General features: G+C 52.3%; 1 protein-coding gene and 1 non-coding gene across 2 annotated transcripts in view; both read right to left on the reverse strand.

Moving 5' to 3' along the window:
• The window catches only part of fgf24 (fibroblast growth factor 24), an 87,368-nt gene that overhangs the window by 1,178 nt on the left and 63,524 nt on the right, over positions 1–22,666 (reverse strand). The window lies entirely within an intron of this gene.
• On the reverse strand, positions 17,933–18,039 carry LOC119963995. Its single transcript, XR_005460237.1, has one exon. It is a non-coding gene; the product is annotated as a U6 spliceosomal RNA (small nuclear RNA).

Below are 22,666 nucleotides of genomic sequence, written 5' to 3' on the forward strand. Positions count from 1 at the left end.
GATAGATTTGTAGTCACTAAAAGTGACTCAAGGGAGATGGGGATTGGGTGGGGAAGTGAAGCTGAGGTCAAGGAGCAAACATCATTTTATTAAATGCTGGTGCAGTCTGCAGGGGCTGTACGGCTTACTCTTGCTATTTCTTATGGATTTCCTTGTTTGCAGAAGATTGGGTGGGGGTGTGATGTACTTGAGATGTTTGAAGTCACATGGCGTTCTAACCGAATGGGAGCAGAGTCCCGTAACGAGTGCGTTTAGCCGGGTGTTTCCCGCCGCTCACGGTGCTGAGACCGAGACTCTGGTTCTATTCAGAAACTCAGTGGGGAATGTGTCGCCGAGGCCACACTTCTTCCTGTTTCCTGCACCGCGAAGATCCACACGCCGGAACTCCTCAGTGCAGGAGGAGAGTGGGACACCATTTTGTAAATGGCATCCCAATCGCTCGACTGCCCAGCGTGACCCCTCAGCCCCTCCAAAGCCCCAATGCATCTATAAGGTGGTCCTCGGGGCCCACCCCCCTCCACACCTGCATAGGGCACCCGGTGCCCAATCCCTGCTATGGGAAAAATGCCAGCTTGGCACCTTGGAAGTGCCAGGCTGGCAGCCAGCTGGCATTGTCACCCTGGCACCTTGGAAGTGCCAGGCTGGCAGCCAGGTGGCATTGCAAGGGTGCCAGGCTGACAGTGCCCTGGTGCTAGGTTGGCACTGCCAAGGTTCCTGGGTGGAACAAGTGCCAGGGTGCCACCCTGCCCAGAGGGCAAGCACCCTAGATCCCCTGGTAGACCTCCACGAGTGCCCTTTATTCTGGCCCCCATTTGTGGAGACCCACATTGAAAGGCGTTTGCCCAAGGTCTCCGAGGCGAAGGAGTTAGATCCCAATGCCTTGGGTAGATCGTGGAGAGCATATTAGAGTGAGGCCAGCTGCCTCACTCTAATATACAGATATGCAAAGTAGTGATTCTTCCCACAATGGGCAGGATTCGTATCGCGACGTCTCGTGAGGTCGCGTTAGATCCCGGAAGAGGGGTCTCCCCGTATCTACCAGCCGCGCCGCCTCAGGCGCAATGCGGCCGGTAGATCGCACCCCGAGAGTCATAGAGGTCTACAGCACAGAAAAGGCCCTTCGGCCCATTGCATCTGCGCCAGTCAAAAACAATCACCTCAGTATTCTGATCCCATTTTCCAGTACTTGGCCTAGAGCCTTTGCAAGCCTTGGCATCGCAAGTGCACATTGAAATAATTATGAAATATTATGAGGGGCTCTGCATCCACCACCCTTTCAGGCAGCGAGTTCCAGACTCCCACCACCCTCTGGGTGAAAAAGTCTTTCCTTACATCCCCTCTGAAAGTGATGAAGGGATTTAATGGGTTTAAAAGAGAAAACTATTCCTCTGCTGAGGTAATCCAGAACAAGAGAAAATAAAAATAAGAGCTGGGTCATTCAGGGGTGGAATCTGGAAACGCAAAGGGGTGGATTTTATGGGGGGCAGCAGTGGCCCCAACAGTGGGCCAGAAAGCCTGGGGCACCTCTGCCTCAGCCCAGGAACCCTGACCCAATTCTGTGGCCATTAACTGCCTGGCACCCCCAAGACTTTTGAGCCAATCAGAGGGCAAGCAGTGCCTCAATCCCAGCAGCCCTACTGAGTGTGATGGTCACTGACGGGACTGCACCTTGCTCTGGAGCAGCATCTTGGAGATGGTGGCTGAGTGGGAATATCACTGATCAGTAATCCAGAGATTCAGACTAATGCTCTGGGGGAATGTGGGTTCAAGTCCCACCATGGCAGCTGTGGAATATGAAACCAATTAGAAAAATCTGAAATTGAAAGCTAATCTGAGTAATCTTGACCATGAACCGATTGTTGTAAAAGCTCATCTGTTATACTAATGTCCTTCAGGGGAGGAAATCTGCCACCTTTACCTGGTCTGGCCTACATGTGACTCCGGACCAGCCACAATGTGGTTGACTCTTAATTGTTCTCCAAAATGGCAGAGTAAGTCACTCAGTTCAAGGGCAATTAGGGATGGGCAACAAATGCCGGCCCAGTCAACGACACCCACATCCCACGAAAGAATAAACAAATGGATGCTGCCTTGAAACCCTGATAAATTGGGCCAGGGCCACCACAGGCAGTCAGACAGGCCCGAGCAAGTGGGTGGGAGTTGGCATGGGTGAGACCAGGGGTGGACGATTTTCATGAGTGAGGATGGCAGTTCCTGATCCCGTGGGCCGCAGAGTACCTGAGCAGTAGGGCAACCCCTGCCCCACCCCACTGCCACCATGAGCCTGCAGAGAGGCCCTGCCTTTTTCTGGGCTGTCTTCCCACACAGTGAAGGCTCCCCTTGTTTCTGGCAGAAGGGTAGCCCATGTTTCTTGTCTGAGAGAGGATGGTAACAGTGCCTTTGCAAGAGAGAAAGTCATCTCCAATGTCAGCTAGCACAGGAAAGGAAGTTGGGTGAGCCAGTAATTTAGTGGGAATGGTTCAAGGCAGCAAGAGCTGGATTGTATCCATGGGGTCTTCTCAGAGAGCACACTGGGAGGGAAATGAGAATGAGATGGAAGTTTAGGGGTATGGTAGGAGAGGCAATAGCAAGCAATACGAAGTCAGGTGGATATGGAGAATGTGGGGACAAGTAACAGAACCCATTCAACATAGTATCAGCGATAAATAAATCCATTAACTATTCACATTAATTATAATGGAAGGCGATTGGCCGGGTCACTGTCCGTGTGGAGTTTGCACATTCTCCCGGTGCCTGCGTGGGTCTCACCCCCACAACCCAAAGATGTGCCGGGTAGGTGGATTAGCCACGCTAAATTAATAATAATAACAATAATCGCTTATTGTCAGAAGTAGGCTTCAATTAAGTTACTGTGAAAAGCCCCTAGTTGCTACATTCCGGCGCCTGTTTGGGGAGGCCGGTACGGGAATTGAACCTGCGCTGCTGGCCTTGTTCTGCATTACAAGCCAGCTGTTTAGCCCACTCTGCTAAACCAGCCCCTTAATTGGAAAATAAAATAATTGGGGACTCAAGAGGGACAATGAGAGGCCGGGATCAGGGATTCGAGAGGCTGATTAATAATGGGAATAGGAGCAAAAGATTAGTTTTTCACTGAAGGATGATTCTGGAATAGTAGCCAGGTCTGACCAAGGAGCCCCACTGTAGAACAGTGGTTGGCACTGTTGCTTCACAGCGCCAGGGTCTCAGGTTCGATTCCGGCTTGGGTCACTGCGCGGAGTCTGCACGTTCTCCCCGTGTCTGCGTGGGTTTCCTCCGGGTGATCCGGTTTCCTCCCACAAGTCCTGAAAGACGTGCTGTTAGGTAATTTGGACATTCTGAATTCTCCCCCTGTGTACCCGAACAAGTGCCGGAATGCGGCAATTTGGGATTTTCACAGTAACTTCATTGCTGTGTTAATGTAAACCTACCTGTGGCAATAATAAAGATTATAATAATAGATTATCATTGCATCTTTGCTGACCTCAAGAGCATCACAAAGCTTTAGGGTGAATAAGGTACTTTCTAAGTGTAGTCATAATATGTGGACACGACAAGGTCCTACAAACAGCATTCAGATAATGACCTGGTCATCTGGGGCTGATTTAGCACACTGGGCTAAATCGCTGGCTTTCAAGGCAGGCTAGCAGTACGGTTCAATTCCCGTACCAGGAGCTGGAATGTGGTGACTAGGGGCTTTTCACAGTAACTTCATTAAAGCCTACTTGTAACAATAAGCATTTTTCATTTCATTTCATCTGTTTTATTTAAAAAAATAAATTTAGAGTACCTAATTATTTATTTTTCCCAATTAAGGGGCAATTTAGCGTGTTCAATCCACCTACCTGGCACAACTTTGGGTTGTGGGGCGAAACCCACGCAGACACGGGGAGAACGTGCAAACACCACACAGACGGACCCAGGGCCGGGATTCAAACCCGGGTCCTCAGCGCCGCAGTCCCAGTGCTAACCACTACGCCACATGCCGCCCGACCATCTGTTTTATTGATATTGTTTGTGGAATCAATATTGGCCAGAACACCAGAGTGAGAACCACTCCTTCTCTTCTTTGATAGTGCCGTGGATCTTTTATATTCAATAAAGAGCGTTGACAGGGGCTTCAGGTTAGAATCTCAGCTGAGTGCAGCACTACCTCAGTTTCACATTGGAGTGTCGGACCAGATAATGGCCTCAAGGCTCTGGAGTAAAAATTGAGCTCCCAAACCTCCGAGTCAGAGGCAAGAGTGCTACCCACTGAGACATGGCTGACACAAGAGGTCACTCAACTCTTGAGGAATAATAATCGTTATTGTCACGAGTAGGCTTCAATGAAGTTACTGTGAAAAACCCCTAGTTGCCACATTCCGGTGCATGTTCGGGCAGGCTGGTACGGGAATTGAAACCACGCTGTTGGCCTTGTTCTGCATTACAAGCGAGCTGTTTAGCCCACTGTGCTAAATCAGCCCTCGGGAGGGAAGATTGCGGCTGTGCAGGTGAAATGATCAGACGGGACATGGTTAAGTCTTACTAAAAGGTCAGCTGAGAGACTGGTTGACTCGTTGAATAGATTGGCAGCTGCATATACTGTTGCAAATGGAACAGGCAGTTCAGCGATACTCCTGAATCTTTATGCAAATAGTGGTTTTGTGCCAAATGTCGCTCTAATGTGCCAAAACCCATGTTAAATATTTTATATCTTGGCATTTCCATTGTAGTTACAAGTTGGATCTCAAAGAAACACATTTATAACTTTGTACCAGGGTCCAGGATGTAAATAAAGTAGAAATATTTACATCTATATAACATTTTAATTGTATTGCAAAATAAGTTAGGCTTTGCATACAATTCATTAAACAGAAGTGTAGTTACTATGGGTGTGATTTAATGTAAAATGTTCAAAGTGTGGCAGTGAGCTGGAACTCCCGTGAGCTTCCTGATGCTCAACCCAGTGAGGCCGTCACCACTACAAAACGTTAATTGGTCCACCCTGAAAATGACAGTCCTGCCGGCTGATTTGCACCCGTTAGCTCCCCCGCTAACACTTAAACCGCTCCTGCACAGTCAACCCCACACAACTCACAGCCAACCCCACACAACTCACAGCCAACCCCACACAACTCACAGTCAACCCCACACAACTCACAGTCAACCCCACACAACTCACAGTCAACCCCACACAGCTCACAGCCAACCCCACACAACTCACAGCCAACCCCACACAACTCACAGTCAACCCCACACAGCTCACAGCCAACCCCACACAACTCACAGCCAACCCCACACAACTCACAGTCAACCCCACACAACTCACAGCCAACCCCACACAACTCACAGCCAACCCCACACAACTCACAGTCAACCCCACACAACTCACAGTCAACCCCACACAGCTCACAGCCAACCCCACACAACTCACAGCCAACCCCACACAACTCACAGTCAACCCCACACAGCTCACAGCCAACCCCACACAACTCACAGCCAACCCCACACAACTCACAGCCATGCCATTGAGGAGACTAGGCCCACAGTTACAGATGCTGACCAGGCCAGAAGTTTGGACAGTGTCGAGACCAGACAGGATGCCCTGTTCCCCCGAGGGTCAGCCAGAGGTCAGCCAGTGCCGCCTGGGAGGATGTGGAAGCGGCCATCAGCTCAGGAGTGTCACCAGGAGAACTGCCACCCAGTGCCGTAAGAAGATCAACAGTCTCCCCTGGGCCGCACGGGTGGGTTGACACCGGCACCCTGGCACGGGCTCCTCCCACCACTCCCCGAGCATGCGCCTGGCACCGGCCCACCCAGCACCATTCCTGCTCCGGTCCACCCATGTCCAGCAGTGTAACTCATGCCGTCACCCCCCCCCCCCCTAAAACTCCCGTGCCCCTCCCATACTCACCATCTCCTCACCCCGTCCCACCGCCGATAAACAAAGGGTGTGGCTCACAATGCCCCTTCTGTTCCCCACAGCAGACGTTCGCACACGGCAGACAGAAGAGGGCCCAGATGGGCAGCAGGGTGCCGGACATCAGAATCCTCACCCCCTACAGGGCCTGGAGGTCGCAGGGGTGGCTGAGGTCGGATTGGTGACCGACATAGAGGTTGGCGTGCGGGGCAGAGCTGAGGTTCCACCCGCCGCCTACCCAGATGATACGTGAGTTTTTAATGCCATACAGACTGACCCATTCCTCCTCCTGACCGCGTGTCCATTCTCCTGCAGATCCACATCCGATGGTCCCCCTTCCCGCCCAGCCCTCACTCGCCTCCCATGACAACACCTCGGAGAGGATATCCAAAGAGACCACCGTATTCACGGCACAGCTATTATCCCCACCCTGCCCACGCACACCCTCGGGGGGTGGCAGCAGTGGACAGGCTTCTGGGGCACATTCTGCTGAGCACCACACACCTGCCGATGCACATCCCAGGAGGAGGCAGGAGCGGCCAGGCAAGCCAACAGGAGAAGGTCTGCTGGAACCCAGGACCCAGCTGGGCCCCAGTCAGATGCTGAGCCTCTGAACATGATTTATCCGGAGCTGATGCTGCTCTTGTCCTTGTAGATGATAGTGGTCGTGGGTTTGGAAGATGCTGTCTGAGGAACTTGGTGAGTTACTGCAGTGCATCTTGTAGATGGTACACACGGCTGCCACTGTTTGTCAATGGTGGAGAGTTTAAATGTTTGTGGAAGGAGGAGCAATCAAGTAGGTTGCTTTGACCTGGATGGTGTTGAGCTTCTTGAGTGTTGGAGCTGCACTCATCCAGGCAAGTGGAGACGATTCCAATACACTCCTGACTTGTGCCTTGTAGATGGTGGGCAGGCTGTGGGTGGGGGATGTCAGGAGGTGAGTTACTTGCCGTAGGATTTCGAGCCTTTGATCTGCCCTGGTAGCCACAGTATTAATATGGCTAATTAGGGCAGCACGGTAGCATGGTGGTTAGCATAAATGCTTCACAGCTCCAGGGTCCCAGGTTCGGTTCCCGGCTGGGTCACTGTCTGTGCAGAGTCTGCACTTCCTCCCCGTGTGTGCGTGGGTTTCCTCCGGGTGCTCCGGTTTCCTCCCACAGTCCAAAGATGTGCGGGTTAGGTGGATTGGCCATGCTAAATTGCCCGTAGTGTCCTTAAACGTAAGGTTAAGGGGGGGGAGGTTGTTGGGTTACGGGTATAGGGTGGATACGTGGGGTTGAGTAGGATGATCATTGCTCGGCACAACATCGAGGGCCGAAGGGCCTGTTCTGTGCTGTTCTGTTCTATGTTCTATGTTCTAATTCAGTTGAGTTTCTGATCAATGGTAACCCCCAGGATGTTAATTGTGGGGGATTCAGCGATGGTAATGCCACATGCCAAGGGGCGGTGGTTAGATCCTCTCTTGCAGGAGATGGTAATTGCCTGGCACTTGTGTGATGCAAATGCAACTTGCCACTTCTCAGGCCAAGCCTGGATACTGTCCAGGTCTTGCTGCATATGGACTGTTTCACTATCTGAGGAGTTGCGAATGGTGCTGAACATTGTGCAGTCATCTGCAAAAGATCTCACTTCTGACTTTATGATGGAAGGTTGGTCATTGATGAAGCAGCTGAAGATGGTTAGGCCGAGAGCACTACCCTGAGGACCTCCTGCAGTGATGTCCTGGAGCTGAGATGATTGACCTCCAACAGCCACAACCATCTTCCTTTGTGCCGGGTATGACTCCAATCAGGAGAGCGTTTTTCGCTTGATTTCCATTGACTCCAGTTTAGATCCTTGATGTCACACTCGGTCAAATGCTGCCTTGCTGTAATGGGCTGTCACTCTCATCTCACCTCTGGCATTCAGCTCTTTTGTCTGTGTTTGAAACAAGCCTGTAATGAGGTCAGGAGCTGAGTGACCCTGGCGGAACCCAAACTGAGCATCCGTGAGCAGATTATTGCTGAGTAAGTGATGCTTTATCGCATCGTTGATGATTCATTCCATCACTTTGCTGATGATGGAGGGTAGACTGATAGGGTGGTAATTGGCTGGGTTGGATTTGTCCTGTTTCTTGTGTACAGAACACACCTGGGCAATTTTCCACATTGCAGGGGCGTTCCAGAGCATGTCCCAGTCACTGCGGAGCATTGCCGAGGGCGTCAATACCATGCTGCAGACATTGGGGAGCTGCTCAGTCTGGGAGAGCCAAATAACGGAAGGGCATGTGGAGCTTGATCCATTTGCCCTGTGTCCCATGGTGAACCCCAAGGCCCTAGGGGTACTATCCGGGAGGAGGGGGCGCTGGTTGCCAACCCAGAGCCACAATGCGAACAAGCATCAATTCCCTGCCCCAGCTCCCTGGGCAGGGATGTCCTGGATGCCTTTTTCCCCACCCTCAGACACACCATGTGCAGGCGATGGGTGTGATCAAGCACTTAGTGAGCAAACAGGAGTCAGACTATGGCATAGACAGTAACCATTGAAGCCTACTTGTGACCATAAGCAATTATTTATTTTATTTATTATTTAGACTGAGGAACACCAGCGCTTGGCTGGTTACCGTTCCCCCCCCACTATCTTTAACAGTGCTGACACAGTCCATTCACCCTGGAGTGCTGTTTCACAGACCCTGGGAGGGTGGAAATAGTGGAGGGGCGGGAGAGAGGGAGGCTGACGGAGGAGGAGGGAGGCCATGTCCTATGTGAAGCGGGAGCAGATGAGGGCCTCTCTGGCCATCCCGGCTTGCCGGACACTCATTGCCTGTTCTCGAGCCTCCGGCTGGTCCCGCAGGTCCTCCCTGGGCTTGTCCTCCAGCCCCTCCTTGGAGGTGGCCACAGATCCCTCCTCCTCCACCTGCAGCCATCACCCCGCTGCTGGGCCAGGTTGTGGAGGGCACAGCAGACCACCACAAATTGGGCGACCCTCTGGGGGGGGAATACTGCACGGCACCACCAGAGTGGTCGAGGCATGGGAACGGCATTTTGAGGAGTCCAATGCACCGCTCAATGACAGCCTGGGTGGCCACATGAGCCTTGTTGTATCAGGTGTCCACATTAGGTATGGGCCTCCGTACTAGCGTCATTAGCCAGGTCCTCAGCGGGTACCCCTTATCCCCCTAGAGCCAACTGGCTATCCTGGGGTGGTCCTCGAAGAGGGCAGGGATGGGCGACTGCCCCAAGGTGTAGCTGTCATGCACACTCCCCGGGAAGCGGGTACACATGTGTATGATCATCATGTGGTGGTCAGACACGGGCTGGACGTTCAGGGAGCGGAACCTCTACCTGTTTACGTAGGCCATTCCCAGATGGCCCGGTGACCACAAGGCGACATGCATGTCATCTATTACCCCCTGGCCCTGGGGCACCCCGGCAATGGCAGACATTCCTGCTGCACAAGCCCCGCTTGAGCCCTGGAATGATTCTGAGGCATAAACGTTCAGGGCTGCGGTGACGTAAATGGTCACAAGGAACGGGCATCCTCCTCCTCCACTTGGTGTCAAGTCCGCGAGACATGGCACAGGTGCTGTACTGCCCCTTGTTGAGGCAGAGTCTCCCGTGGCACACGCTGTCCATCATCTGTTCGAAAGACTAGCGACGCCTGTACACCCTGGACTGTCGCTGGCTTCCCCCTCTGGGTCCCTCTCTGGCCTGATGGGTGGTTGGGCCCTCAGTGTCGCCGCTGCCTCGACCCTCTGTTGACGCTGCTGCCGCCACCTTCTCCGGCATCTGGATAACTGGCCTGTCAGCAGCACCTCGAGTGCAGCTTCCGCGGGGTGCAAGATATAATTCATTCTGTGTAATATCTGTAAGGATTAGGAGAGGGTGTGAGACTGACAATCAGCAGTGTCTTCCATCACGGCCCTCCATTCCCCATTGCTCTCCCCCTCCCCCGCCATGCCCTTTCCACACATCCCCGGCCACTGCGGGGCCCCGGGTCACTGGGCCCCACACCCTGTACCCCAGGCACCTGCACGTAACATCTGGACCAGATCCTGTGCATCCCCAGTGCATTCACCCATGCTCTGGTCGCCGAAATGTCCCCGGTGCAGGGGCCCAGCCCCTGGGTGTTCGGTTATTGGCCGCTGCGTCCGTAATGTTGCCTCCTGCAGTGTTCGGGCACCATGTCCAGGCATCACCGTCTAATTGGGATGCCTGGCAATAACTCCCACATGCTACATGCCCCCCCCCACCCACAGGGATCCACTTGCGACCTGCAAAGTGCTCACCTAACTACGATTGCCAATTCCATATTAGCAATAGCCTTCAGCCGCACAGCCAGAGGTCTGCACGGTCAGTGGGAGTTACAGGTGGTCGGTGGGCCGACAGACAGGGGCTGGGGATGCCGCGGGAACGGGAGCACACGATCCAGGGGGTGGCATTGCAGACTCCCGGGTACTGAGGCACCCATCTTGCCCCTCCCCTCCCCCTCCCCCTGCCCCGGGCCATGTGCCCCCTCCCCCCGTCAGTTCCTCCCCCCCCCCCCCCCGCGTCAGTTCCTCACACACCCCCACCACCGATGAAGGTACACCCTGACTGAGAGCAGCCCCTCAGCGGCTCGCCCACCCCCACATGGCTCATTGCCCGGGAGCCCAGATAGCTACTCACCTCCTCGGGTCCCCACAGCAGCCCTTCCGCCAGCTTCACGTTTTTACAAAGGTGTTCTAATCGGCACCCGCTTTACCACTGGCTGGGGAGGCGGTTAGATCGCAGGGGGGCCGTGAGATAGTAGGTCACTCAGGTTAATTGTACGGAGATTGGCCTTAAGTGGCGTTTATTGGATTATCGCAATGCTATGGCGGGTTCTTGATTTCGCCAACGGGAGCGGGCTGGTTAGATCGCAAACCAATTGCCGCCCAGCGCGGTTCTCGTTTTAGGCCTCTCTCACGAATAATGGCCTCGTCGCTTAAGTGTAATGCGCCCATTAAATTGCGCCCTATGTGGGCAAACATGGCAGCCATATTATACACAGCAAGATCCCACAAACAGAAGTTAGATAAATGACCAGCTTTTGTCCTTTGAGGAATGTTGGTCAGGCGACAGTGACATCTCCTGGTCTTCTTTGAATAGAGTCACGGGATCTTAACATCCACACGAGCAGACATTTGCAGCCTCAGTCTGAAGCCTCATACAAGGGCATGGTATTGCTGACATTCGAAAGTTGCTCAAGGGATTCAACTCTTTTTTAAAGTGGAACTGAGGATGTTAAAAGAATGAAGGTGTTCAGAATATACCATGTTAACTGTGTCTCAGTAGGGCAGCACAGTGGCGCAGTGGGTTAGCCCTGCTGCCTCACGGCGCCGAGGACCCAGGTTCGATCCCGGCTCTGGGTCACTGTCCGTGTGGAGTTTGCAGATTCTCCCCGTGTTTACGTGGGTTTCGCTCCCACAAGCTAAAGATGTGCAGGGTAGGTGGATTGGCCACGCTAAATTGCCCCTTAATTGGAAAAATGAATTGAGTACTCTAAATTTATTTTTAAAAAAGAACTCTGGTCTCAGTGAGGGGCACCACTGCCTCTGGGATTGTGAATTCAAGCCCTAATCCAGGGACTCAAAGTTTAGGCTGACACCCTCCGTTGCAGTACTGAGGAAATACTGATGTGGCGATGCCGGTTTTGGACTGGGGTGAGCACAGTAAGAAGTCTTACAACACCGGGTTAAAGACCACTAGCTTTCGGAGCACAGCTCCTTCCTCAGGTGAGTGAGGAAATACTGCACCGTCTTTCAGATGAAAATTCAAACTGTGGCCCGATCTGTTCTTTCAGCTGGTTATAAGAGGCCCCATTTTGATGAAGTTCAAGGGAGTTCCTCCCTGTGTGAAAGCCATTATTATTCTTCAATCAACATCACTAAAACAGAATACCTGCCGATTATCACATTCCAGTTTGTGGGAACTTGCTGTGCACAAATCCCGTTTACAACATTACAAGAGTGACCGCAGTTCACAAGTACGTAATTGCCTGTAAAGCCTGTGTGATAATGAACGGCATTATATCAGGTACATTTCCCTTCCTTATACGTGCTGAGCACTGTGGATGCTTATTTGGCTCAGGACTCCTGTTTTTACCAACTGTCTCTTTATTTTCTCAACATGGAGCCAACTCTAGTCATACTCCACGAGCTCATATCTCGGCCAGTGCTGTGTGCTTTAGTCAATTCAACTTTCTCCTCATTAAACCCAGCATGGTAACACTCAGCAGCTGCTACATTGAGAGCCTCGCAGTGAGCAGGTGAGTCAGTTTGAATCGACATTACCTATGTCTCATCACAGATTGGCTGAAAGCCAACTTTTGTCGGAAAACCACTGTCAAACTCCAAAATATGTCGGCCCAGTCTAGGCCTCACCAATTTTCATGAAGGCTGACTTAATTTTTCTGTTTTCTCAGGGCACTAATTGTGGCCTGCACGGGTGTGAGGGAGCCCATTTCAATCTTTCCGTTTTTAAAAATAAATTTAGAATACCCAATTCATTGTTTCCAATTAAGGGGCAATTTAGCGTGGCCAATCCATCTACCCTGCACGTCTTTGGGTTGTGGGGGCGAAACCCATGGGAGAATGTGTAAACTCCACACGGGCAGTGACCCAGAGCCGGGATCGAACCTGGGACCTCGGCACCGGTACTAACCACTGCACCACCGTGCTGCCCTCCATTTCAATCTTTGCTGTGCGAGCTCAGCTCAGTTCTTTTTCTAGTTCATTCTCAGGACGTGAGCATTATTGGCTGCTGTTTATTGACCATCCCCAGTTGTATTGAGAAAGTGTTGATGGTCAGCCTACTTCTAGAACCACTGACAACTATTGGGTACATCTGAGTGGCTTGCTGGGCCACTTCAGATGGCAGCTAAGAGGGATTGGGGCAGCACGGTAGCATTGTGGATAGCACAATCGCTTCACAGCTCCAGGGTCCCAGGTTCGATTCCGGCTTGGGTCACTGTCTGTGCGGAATCTGCACATCCTCCCCGTGTGTGCGTGGGTTTCCTCCGGGTGCTCCGGTTTCCTCCCACAGTCCAAAGATGTGCAGGTTAGGTGGATTGGCCATGATAAATTGCCCTTAGTGTCCAAAATTGCCCTTAGTGTTGGGTGGGGTTACTGGGTTATGGGGATGGGGTGGAGGTGTTGACCTTGGGTAGGATGCTCTTTCCAAGAGCCGGTGCAGACTCGATGGGCCAAATTGCCTCCTTCTGCACTGTAAATCCACTATGATTAGGAATTTAGCTATTGGGAAGGCTAATGGAATACCTTTATCGCAAGAGCATTTGAATACAGGAGTAGCGAGGTGTTGTTTCAATTGTATAGCAACTCGGTTAGACCCGGACTGGAGCTCCGAGTGGCGTTTTGATCGCTTTCCCTCAGAAAGGACATTATTGGCATAGAGGGAGTGCAACGAATGTTCACCAGACTTGTTCCGTGATGGCGGAACTGTCCTATGAAGAGAGATTGGGCAAACTGGGCCTGTATTCTCCAGAGTTTCAAAGAATGAGAGGTGATCTCATTGAAACCTGCAAACTATTTAAAGGAATAGACGGGGTAGTTGCAGGTAAGATGTTTCCCTTGGCTGGGGAGTCTAGAACGAGGGGGCACAATTTCAAAATAAGGGTGATGTCAATTAGGACCGAGATGAGAAGACATTTCTTTCCACGGAGAGTTGTGAATCTTTCGAATTCTCTACCCCAGAGGGCTGTGGAAGCTCAGTCGTTAAGCATGTTTAAGGTAGAGATTGATAGATTTCAAAAGGGCTCTGCGGATAGTGGGTGTAAATGAAAAATGAAATGAAATGAAAATCGCTTATTGTCACGAGTAGGCTTCAATGAAGTTACTGTGAAAAGCCCCTAGTCGCCACATTCCGGCACCCGTCCGGGGAGGCTGTTACAGGAATTGAACTGTGCTGCTGGCCTGCCTTGGTCTGCTTTAAAAGCCAGCGATTTAGCCCTGTGCTAAACAGCCCCTAAAAGGTATTGACGTTTCTGATCAGCCACGATCGTTTGAATGATGGAGCAGACCTCACGAGCTGAATAGCCTCCTCCTGTTACTGTGTTTCTACATTCGTTTTAGACTTTCTGCTGGTTTGATACAACTGAGTTGCTTGCTAGATCGATTTCAGAGGGCATTTAAGAGTCAGCCACATTGCTGTGAGTTTGGAGTTGTATGTAGACCAGACCAGGTAAGGACCAGATGGGTTTTTATAACAATTGACAATAGTTTCATGCACAACATTACTGAGAATAGCTTTACAATCCAGATTCATTAATTGAATTTTAACTGTACCAGAAGGGGATCACAGAAAGATATTGGGCTGGATACTCCGCTTTGAAGACTAAGTGCTGACGCCGGAGTGGGAACAGTGGCGTTTTATGCCCGAAAAAAGGGCGCCTGGTGGGGGCCTAGCAGGCACGCAGTGTAAAGCCCCCGGCTTGACCTGTGGATACGGCTGGAGAATTGGCGGGTCTGTGGCCACGCATGCGCACAGTGGCGGCAACGTCGCCGACCGCGCACTGACTCGGCCTGCCAAAAACTGCCCCCCTTTGACCAGGCGTGCGAACCCCCGGACCACCCCCCTCCAGTGAATGAATGTTGGTGTGACTCCAGCCTCTGCCCCCCCCCCCCCCCCCCCCCACCCCCCCCCCCCCCACTGTGGTGACGCTGGACTCACTCTGCAGCCTCCAAGCCAGGATCACGAAAAAAAATAGGATAAGTGTTCCATGCCGTCGGGAATTCAGCCCCTCAGGTGACGTCCAAAGGCCGTCCTGACAACGTACTATACGGGTATGCCATATTTGAGGGGGCGGAGCATCGCAAAAGCGGCACCGCCCACGGTTTTGCCGTAAACGGGGATTCTCTGGTAATTGCCGAACGCAATTTCGCCGTCGGAAAACGGAGAATCCCGGATATTATGTAGAAAAATCACAGAGAGAACATAGAACATAGAACATAGAACAGTACAGCACAGAACAGGCCCTTCGGCCCTCGATATTGTGCCGAGCAATGATCACCCTACTCAAACCCACATATCCACCCTATACCCGTAACCCAACAACCCCCCCTTAACCTTACTTTTTAGGACACTACGGGCAATTTAGCATGGCCAATCTACCTAACCCGCACATCTTTGGACTGTGGGAGGAAACAGGAGCACCCGGAGGAAACCCACGCACACATGGGGAGGACGTGCAGACTCCGCACAGACAGTGACCCAGCCGGGAATCGAACCTGGGACCCTGGAGCTGTGAAGCATTTATGCTAACCACCATGTTACCGTGCTGCCCACAATTATGAAATTATGAAAGATTTGTGCAAAACTAGCCGCTCTCAAGCATTCGAATTGGGAGGGCCACCATGAGTGGTGCAAGACAAGACTGAGTCCCAACTCGGCCATCGTTGCATGGCTACCGAAAAAGAACGAAAGAATTGCTTTGGCCAAGTGCTTTTTACAACCACCAATAAGCTCACGCCACCCTCTCAGGGGCAATAATGGATGGGAACAAATGCTGGCCTTGCCAACAATGTCCGCTTCGCATGAAGAATGAAAAAAGGTCACTTTTGTACTGTAGGGAACGTAATGGGGGGCTGGGGCTCAGTTAGTAGCACACTTTTTTTTTTTTTTTTTATTTTTTTTTTAAAATTTAGAGTACCCAATTATTTTTTCCAATTAGGGGGCAATTTAGCGTGGCCAATCCACCTAACCTGCACATCTTTGGGTTGTGGGGGCGAAACCCACGCAAACACGGGGAGAATGTGCAAACTCCACACGGACAGTGACCCAGAGCCGGGATCGAACCTGGGACCATCAGCGCCGTGAGGCAGCAGGGCTAACCCTCTGCGCCATCGTGCTGCCCTAGTTAGTAGCACACTTGCCGCTGAATCAAAATGTTCTGGGTTCAAGTCACACTCCAGGGCTTTAGCCCAATAATCACAGCCAGCACTCCAGCACTATACAGACGGAACCCTGCCCTCAGAAACCCTGTCACTCGCATCTCAAACCAAGGCCCCAGCTGCCTGTTTGGGTGGACGTAAAAGATGGCACCATTTCGAAGAAGAGCAGGGAAGGTATCCCTAGTGGCAAGGCCAATGTTGATCCTTCAATCAACATCACAAACAGATTATCTGGCTACTGATACATGTATGGCTTGTTGGCATAGCACACAGAAATATAGCTGTGAAAAGGATATAAACTTTACAGTGCAGGAACAGGCTGCTCCCACTCTCTAAACTTCATCTATCCCCATCTGCATATCCTACTATTCCTTTCTTCTTTATAAATTGTGCGGAATTGGGTGGCACAGTGGTTAGCACTGCTGCCTCATGGCGCCAAGGACCCGGGTTCGATCCCGGCCCTGGGTCACTGTCCGCGTGGAGTGGAGTTTGCACATTCTCCTCGTGTCTGCGTGGGTCTCACCACCACAATCCAAAGATGTGCAGGGTAGGTGGATTGGCCACGCTAAATTTCCCTTAATTAAAAACAAAACAATTGGATACTCTAAATTTAAAAAAGGAAAAACAAATTCCATATTAAACAATCTACATTAGTTGCCTCGGCAATTCCTCTGGCAGTGCGTTGCACACTCTCACCATTCCTGGGGCAGTGCGTTGCACACTCTCACCATTCCTGGGACAGTGCATTGCACATTCTCACCATTCCTGTGGCAGTGCGTTCCACACTCTCACCATTCCTGTGACAGTGCGTTGCACACTCTCACCGTTCCTGTGACAGTGCGTTGCACACTCTCACCATTCCTGTGGCAGTGCGTTGCACACTCTCACCGTTCCTGTGACAGTGCGTCGCACACTCTCACCGTTCCTGTGGCAGTCCGTTCCACACTCTCACCATTCCTGTGGCAGTGCGTTGCACACTCTCACCATTCCTGGGGCAGTGCGTTCCACACTTTCACCATTCCTGTGACAGTGCGTCGCACACTCTCAACATTCCTGTGGCAGTGTATTGCACACTCTCACCATTCCTGTGGCAGTGCGTTGCACACTCTCACCATTCCTGTGGCAGTGCGTTGCACACTCTCACCATTCCTGTGGCAGTGCGTTGCACACTCTCACCATTCCTGGGGCAGTGTGTTCCACACTCTCACCGTTCCTGTGGCAGTGCGTTCCACACTCTCACCATTCCTGTGGCAGTGTGTTCCACAGTCTCACCATTCCTGTGGCAGTGCGTTGCACACTCTTACCATTCCTGTGGCAGTGTGTTCCACAGTCTCACCATTCCTGTGGCAGTGCGTTGCACACTCTCACCATTCCTGTGGCAGTGCGTTGCACACTCTCACCATTCCAGTGGCAGTGCGTTGCACACTCTCACCGTTCCTGTGGCAGTCCGTTCCACACTCTCACCATTCCTGGGGCAGTGTGTTCCACAGTCTCACCATTCCTGTGGCAGTGCGTTGCACACTCTCACCATTCCTTTTTTTATAAATGTTTTTTTATTGAGTTTTCATATTTTATATATGACAAATTACAAGTTATTAGAGATAGAGAAAAAAAAAAGGAAAACACAAAAATTTTACATGAATATTTACAGGTAAGCATCTTCATAACAATAATTGTGGCCGCCCCCTTTAGCCAGCATACATATTTTACATTCCCCAATATGGCCGAGGCACATGTTTATAGGCATTTATTTATAGTTTGGTTTTGGGCCTTGGCTTGCCATCAAACCCCCATACCGAGCCCGTAGCACCCCCCCCCCCCCCCCCCCCCCCCCCCCCTCCTCCCGGCTACCTTCCCCCGATTCCCGCCCATTTTCCCCTGGTTCTTGGCCACCCGACTATTCTTCCTCATGTACGTTGGCCACAAACAGGTCCCGGAACAGTTGCATGAATGGCTCCCACGTTCTGTGGAAGCCGTCGTCCGACCCTCGGATGGCGAATTTGATTTTCTCCATTTGGAGAGATTCCGAGAGGTCGGACAGCCAGTCTGCAGCTCTGGGTGGTGCTGCTGACCGCCAGCCAAACAGGATTCTACGGCGGGCAATCAGGGAGGCAAAGGCAAGGGCGAAAAATATGGAACGCTTCACGAATTTGCGTGTCATCCTTGCGCAGGGGCCATGCTAATCTTCTCTGTATCGTTCCAATTTTAGTATATGTGCTGCCGAAGCGAGCACACACTCTCACCATTCCTGTGACAGTGCGTTGCACACTCTCACCGTTCCTGTGGCAGTGCGTTGCACACTCTCACCGTTCCTGTGGCAGTGCGTTGCACACTCTCACCGTTCCTGTGGCAGTGCGTTGCACACTCTCACCATTCCTGTGGCAGTGCGTTCCACACTCTCACCATTCCTGGGGCAGTGTGTTCCACACTCTCACCATTCCTGGGGCAGTGTGTTCCACACTCTCACCATTCCTGGTGCAGTGCGTTCCACACTCTCACCATTCCTGGGGCAGTGCGTTGCACACTCTCACCATTCTTGGGGCCGTGCGTTGCACACTCTCATCATTCCTGTGGCAGTGTATTGCACACTCTCACCATTCCTGGGGCCGTGCATTGCACACTCTCACCATTCCTGTGGCAGTGTGTTCCACACTCTCACCATTCCTGGGGCCGTGCATTGCACACTCTCACCATTCCTGTGGCAGTGTGTTCCACACTCTCACCATTCCTGTGGCAGTGCGTTGCACACTCTCACCATTCCTGTGGCAGTGCGTTGCACACTCTCAACATTCCTGGGGCAGTGCGTTCCACACTCTCACCATTCCTGTGGCAGTGTATTGCACACTCTCAACATTCCTGGGGCAGTGCGTTCCACACTCTCATCATTCCTGTGGCAGTGCGTTGCACACTCTCACCATTCCTGTGGCAGTGCGTTGCACACTCTCACCATTCCTGTGGCAGTGCGTTCCACACTCTCACCATTCCTGGGACAGTGCGTTCCACACTCTCACCATTCCCGTGGCAGTGTGTTGCACACTCTCACCATTCCTGTGGCAGTGCGTTGCACACTCTCACCATTCCTGGGGCAGTGTGTTCCACACTCTCACCATTCCTGTGGCAGTGCGTTCCGCACTCTCACCATTCCTGTGGCAGTGAGTTGCACACTCTCACCATTCCTGTGACAGTGCGTTGCACATTCTCACCATTTCTCTGGCAGTTGGTTCCACACTCTCACCAATCCTGGGGCAGTGCGTTGCACATTCTCACCATTCCTGTGGCAGTGCCTTCCACACTCTCACCATTCCTGTGACAGTGCGTTGCACATTCTCACCATTCCTGTGGCAGTATGTTGCACACTCTCACCATTCCTGTGGCAGTGCGTTCCACACTCTCACCCTTCCTGGGGCAGAGCGTTCCACACTCTCACTATTCCTGTGGCAGTGTGTTGCACACTCTCACCATTCCTGTGGCAGTGCGTTGCACACTCTCACCCTTCCTGGGGCAGAGCGTTCCACACTCTCACTATTCCTGTGGCAGTGTGTTGCACACTCTCACCATTCCTGTGGCAGTGCGTTGCACACTCTCACCCTTCCTGGGGCAGAGCGTTCCACACTCTCACCATTCCCGTGGCAGTGTGTTGCACACTCTCACCATTCCTGTAGCAGTGCTTTGCACACTCTCACCCTTCTTGGGGCAGAGCGTTCCACACTCTCACTATTCCATTGGCAGTGTGTTCCACACTCTCACCATTCCTGTGGCAGTGTGTTGCACACTCTCACCATTCCCATGAAAGTGTGTTCCACACTCTCACCATTCCTGATGCAGTGCGTTGCACACTCACCATTCCCGTGACAGTGCGTTGCACACTCTCACCATTCCTGTGGCAGTGCGTTGCACACTTTCACCATTCCTGTGGCAGTGTGTTCCACACTCTCACCATTCCTGGGGCAGTGCGTTGCACACTCTCACCATTCCTGGGGCAGTGTGTTGCATACTTTCACCATTCAAGTGGCAGTGCGTTGCACACTCTCACCATTCCTGTGGCAGTGTGTTCCACACTCTCACCATTCCTGTGGCAGTGTGTTCCACACTCTCACCATTCCTGTGGCAGTGCGTTGCACACTCTCACCATTTCTCTGGCAGTTGGTTCCACACTCTCACTAATCCTGGGGCAGTGCGTTCCACACTCTCACCATTCCTGGGACAGTGCGTTGCACATTCTCACCATTCCTGGGGCAGTGAGTTGCACATTCTCACCATTCCTGTGGCAGTGCGTTGCACACTCTCACCATTCCTGTGGCAGTGTGTTGCACACTCTCACCATTCCTGTGGCAGTATGTTGCACACTCTCACCATTCCTGTGGCAGTGTGTTGCACACTCTCACCATTCCTGGGGCAGTGCATTGCACACTCTCACCATTCCTGTGGTAGTGTGTTCTATACTCACCATTCCTGTGGCAGTGCGTTGCACACACTCACCATTCCTGTGGCAGTATGTTGCACACTCTCACCATTCCTGGGGCAGTGTATTGCACACTCTCACCATTCCTGTGGTCGTGTGTTCCACACTCACCATTCCTGTGGCAGTGCATTGCACACTCTCACCATTCCTGTGACAGTGCGTTGCACACTCTCACCATTCCTGTGGCAGTATGTTGCACACTCTCACCATTCCTGTGGCTGTGTGTTGCACACTCTCACCATTCCTGGGGCAGTGCATTGCACAGTCTCACCATTCCTATGGCAGTGTGTTCCACACTCACCATTCCTGGGGCAGTGCGTTGCACACTCTCACCATTCCTGTGGCAGTGCGTTCCACACTCTCACCATTCCTGGGGCAGTGCGTTGCACACTCTCATCATTCCTGTGGCAGTGTATTGCACACACTCACCATTCCTGGGGCCGTGCATTGCACACTCTCACCATTCCTGTGGCAGTGTGTTCCACACTCTCACCATTCCTGTGGCAGTGCGTTGCACACTCTCACCATTCCTGTGGCAGTGTGTTCCACACTCTCACCATTCCTGTGGTAGTGTGTACCACACTCTCACCATTCCTGTGGCAGTGTATTGCACACTCTCACCATTCCTGTGGCAGTGTATTGCACACACTCACCATTCCTGGGGCCGTGCATTGCACACTCTCACCATTCCTGTGGCAGTGTGTTCCACACTCTCACCATTCCTGGGGCAGTGCGTTCCACACTCTCAACATTCCTGGGGCAGTGCGTTCCACACTCTCACCATTCCTGTGGCAGTGTATTGCACACAATCACCATTCCTGTGGCAGTGCGTTGCACACTCTCACCATTCCTGTGGCAGTGTGTTCCACACTCTCACCATTCCTGTGGCAGTGTATTGCACACTCTCAACATTCCTGGGGCAGTGCGTTCCACACTCTCACCATTCCTGTGACAGTGCGTTGCACACTCTCAACATTCCTGGGGCAGTGCGTTCCACACTCTCACCATTCCTGGGGCAGTTTGTTCCACACTCTCATCATTCCTGTGGCAGTGCGTTCCACACTCTCACCATTCCCGTGGCAGTGTGTTGCACACTCTCACCATTCCTGTGGCAGTGCGTTGCACACTCTCACCATTCCTGGGGCAGTGTGTTCCACACTCTCACCATTCCTGGGGCAGTGCGTTCCACACTCTCAACATTTCTGTGGCAGTGCGTTGCACACTCTCAACATTCCTGGGGCAGTGCGTTGCACACTCTCACCATTCCTGCGGCAGTGTATTGCACACTCTCACCATTCCTGTGGCAGTGTGTTCCACACTCTCACCATTCCTGTGGCAGTGCGTTGCACACTCTCACCATTCCTGTGGCAGTGTGTTGCACACTCTCACCATTCCTGTGACAGTGCGTTGCACATTCTCACCATTTCTCTGGCAGTTGGTTCCACACTCTCACCAATCCTGGGGCAGTGCGTTCCACACTCTCACCATTCCTGGGACAGTGCGTCGCACATTCTCACCATTCCTGTGGCAGTGCGTTCCACACTCTCACCATTCCTGTGACAGTGCATTGCACATTCTCACCATTCCTATGGCAGTATGTTGCACACTCTCACCGTTCCTGTGGCAGTGCGTTCCACACTCTCACTATTCCTGTGGCAGTGTGTTGCACACTCTCACCATTCCTGTGGCAGTGCGTTGCACACTCTCACCCTTCCTGGGGCAGTGTGTTCCACACTCTCACCATTCCTGTGGCGGTGTGTTGCACACTCTCACCATTCCCATGAAAGTGTGTTCCACACTCTCACCATTCCTGAGGCAGTGCGTTGCACACTCACCATTCCCGTGACAGTGCGTTGCACACTCTCACCATTCCTGTGGCAGTGCGTTGCACACTTTCACCATTCCTGTGGCAGTGTGTTCCACACTCTCACCATTCCTGGGGCAGTGCGTTGCACATTCTCACCATTCCTGGGGCAGTGTGTTGCATACTTTCACCATTCAAGTGGCAGTGCGTTGCACACTCTCACTAATCCTGGGGCAGTGCGTTCCACACTCTCACCATTCCTGGGACAGTGCGTTGCACATTCTCACCATTCCTGGGGCAGTGAGTTGCACATTCTCACCATTCCTGTGGCAGTGCGTTGCTCACTCTCACCATTCCTGTGGCAGTGTGTTGCACACTCTCACCATTCCTGTGGCAGTATGTTGCACACTCTCACCATTCCTGTGGCAGTGTGTTCTATACTCACCATTCCTGTGGCAGTGCGTTGCACACACTCACCATTCCTGTGGCAGTATGTTGCACACTCTCACCATTCCTGTGGCAGTGTGTTGCACACTCTCACCATTCCTGGGGCAGTGTATTGCACACTCTCACCATTCCTGTGGTCGTGTGTTC

Source organism: Scyliorhinus canicula, chromosome 3 (assembly GCF_902713615.1).
Source record: "Scyliorhinus canicula chromosome 3, sScyCan1.1, whole genome shotgun sequence".
Taxonomy (NCBI): domain Eukaryota; kingdom Metazoa; phylum Chordata; class Chondrichthyes; order Carcharhiniformes; family Scyliorhinidae; genus Scyliorhinus; species Scyliorhinus canicula.